General features: G+C 53.6%; 1 non-coding gene across 1 annotated transcript; it reads left to right on the forward strand.

Moving 5' to 3' along the window:
* The first annotated feature begins 379 nt into the window (after positions 1 to 379).
* Positions 380 to 451, forward strand: TRNAE-UUC (transfer RNA glutamic acid (anticodon UUC)). The gene has a single exon. It is a non-coding gene; the product is annotated as a tRNA-Glu (tRNA).
* The last annotated feature ends 2265 nt before the right edge of the window (positions 452 to 2716 follow it).

The following is a 2716-nucleotide window of genomic DNA, read 5'->3' on the forward strand; positions in this document are numbered from 1 at the left end:
GGTGAAATCTACAAGAAGGTCCAAAACAGAACTGGATAATGTAATGCAGGAAAGGTCAATCAATGGCATTTAACCAGGATGGACAGGGAAGGTGTCCTGAGCTGGTGTATTCTAGAAGCTGAGAATGGGCAACAGGAGGGATCACTTAACAATTGTCTGTCCTGAGGATTCCCACTGGGCAATGAAATTGGCTGCTGTTGTGAGACAGGATCCTGGGCTAGTTGGGCAATTGGCATGGCCCTGTCTGGCTGCTTTGATGTTCTGTTTGGTTTCTGTTCTTGTCCCCTCTGGGCAATGGAAAATGGACCCATGTCCTGAAGGGGACAGAAAGTGGTCTGTGAAAGGCTAGTTTAGGTAAGGAAAGAACCTTGCTCTTGTGTCCTTGATGGTCTAGTGTTTAGGATTCAGCACTTTCACTGCTGAGGCCTGGGTTCAATTCCCAGTCAGGGAAGCCAGCCTCAGTTTTCACCTGACATCTGCCAAGTCATTCATCTTACCTCTTTGTTACAGCAGCTGTGACCCAAGAGGTTCACTCAGGGCCCTTTTCCCACCTCTCCCTCACTGCCAAGACAGCACCTGCCATTTTCACAAGCCCTTCAGAAGGGGCGGAGCTGGGTGACTCAAGCTGCCCCTCCCCTCTCCCATGTAGGAAGCTCTGTGGCACACACAGCACTAGCCCAGCACAGTGTCAGGTGGGCACAAGATCCATTGGTTCAGTTTGGTTGTTGAAGGAGACAACCCAGAACTGGCTCCAGCCCCCACTCAGTAACCTGGGGAAATGACTCACCAGGCCTGGGCCCCTCGGAGAGGCAACGATTCCCCACTGGCCAGGGCAGAGCCTCCCTCTGACACAGTCATGGAGCCTTCTCCTCCTGGTCCTGCCTCCCCCTTCACTCAGCTCTCACTGCTCGGTGCTGCCAGGCAGGGGCTTCACTGGAAGAGCTGCCTGGGCAGGTTCCTGCCACAGAGACACGGATGCGCAGACGGGTGTTGCTCAGCGCTGGGGTGAGACAGGGAAGGACAAAAGGGTCTAACGCAGCCTTTCAGAACAGCCCCCGGCCCCACCCCAAGTACTAACCCAAGTACCAACCCTGCTCAGGATCCCCAAGGGCACTGACACAGTCTCCCTGGCATAGGACAATCCCAGGCCTCGGTTCTGCCGGCCAGCGGTTTCCCCTCTTCTGTTTCCTGTCAGCTCCCTGTAAAACACCTCACAACGGTAGATGAGGGTGAGTGAGGATAAACCCAGCTGTGCTGTAGAGCAGCTGTTAGATGGGGAAAGAGAGGTGCTCCCGCCGCCTCCCCGAGCAACTCACATATGTAAGAAAGCTGCGGTTGATTATTTTTACGCAGTTGTCAGGGTGGCTGAGTGGTCTAAGGTGATAGACCCAAGGTTCTGTTTTTCCCTCAGTTGGGTGTTCTGGTCTCTGAATAGAGATGTGGGTTCAAATCCCAGTCCTGACATGTCTTCCTTTTTATATCTAGAGAAGTGATCTCATTTCAATGACTCCCCTGACATTGTAAGAGCCCTTGCTCAGCGTTTCTCTCAGGCTGCATCTACGCAGCAGCGTTCCTTGGGAATAACGGCCATTATACTGCAATAACAATGGAAGCGTCTACACAGCAATTCCATTATTCCGACTTCTGTAATGCTCCATCCAGACCAGTGGTCTGAGGAGCCAGGAGGTTTCCAGGCTGCAGACAGACAAGCCCACAGGCAAAGACAAAGTGGAGTCATTGGGACTTCAGCCCAGCAGGGTCTCTGTGTGGCTTCCAGACCTTTTGTTTCCCGTTTCCAGGGGCACACATTCAGCAACACTGATAGGCCCCACAGGAGGGGGCTGGTTTGATGCTTCACCCCACGGCCCAGCAACGAGCCCCCAAACTTCCCCTGCTCTAAGAGCCCAGTTTGCTGTGTGAATTTTGTGTGGCTGGTGACATCACGCCTGGGCATTGGGATTATCTGCCAGTTCCCCTGGCCCAGGGGCTTTGCTGTCTTCACATCTGTGATGGTCGAGTGGTCAAGGTGTTGGACTAGAAATCCAATAGGGTTTCCCTGAAAAAGTTCTAAGCCTGCTCATAGCGAGGCCTGTGCTTTGGTCACTCCCCCTGCTAGTGTATCTCTTCTGCCAGGTAGTGCTGGCAGCAGCCAGGGCTGGGTTCGATGTCTAGGGGTTTCTCTTCATTCATCTCACACAAAACTGGCTTGAGCCTCCACCCAGAAGCCTGGGAAATCCCCCCCCCCCCTCCGAGTACCTTGGGGTGGTGATACTTCCCCACTTGCCGGCACAGAGTCTGAATGTAGAAAAGAAGCTTTTAATGAAAGAGGGCGAGAAGTAACGTGGCATTCGCCTGGGAAAATACCACAAGCAGGGTTCAGAACCAACCCACAAATAAGTCTCGGCTACAGTGGCTTGAGCAATGTCCTTTGCCAGCAATGTAAGTCCAGCCATGTACGTGTCCCACTCACGTGCCCAAACTTTCTCTATACCCCACTCCCAGTTGCTGCCCTTGCTCAGGGCAGATAAGAGCTTAGGCGTGATTTTCAGACCTCATCTCCCACTCTTGGAGGGAGTGGGCATAGGAGGCATCTCACCCTCTCCGTTGGCCACCCGCCACTGCTCCTACTGGCCACCCACCAACTACCTGCTCTTGCCCCTACCGTTCACCCTGCTGGCTGCTTGCTCCTGCCAGCTGCTGCTTTTATGATCGGGAT

This window comes from Pelodiscus sinensis, chromosome 31, assembly GCF_049634645.1.
Source record: "Pelodiscus sinensis isolate JC-2024 chromosome 31, ASM4963464v1, whole genome shotgun sequence".
Lineage (NCBI taxonomy): Eukaryota > Metazoa > Chordata > Testudines > Trionychidae > Pelodiscus > Pelodiscus sinensis.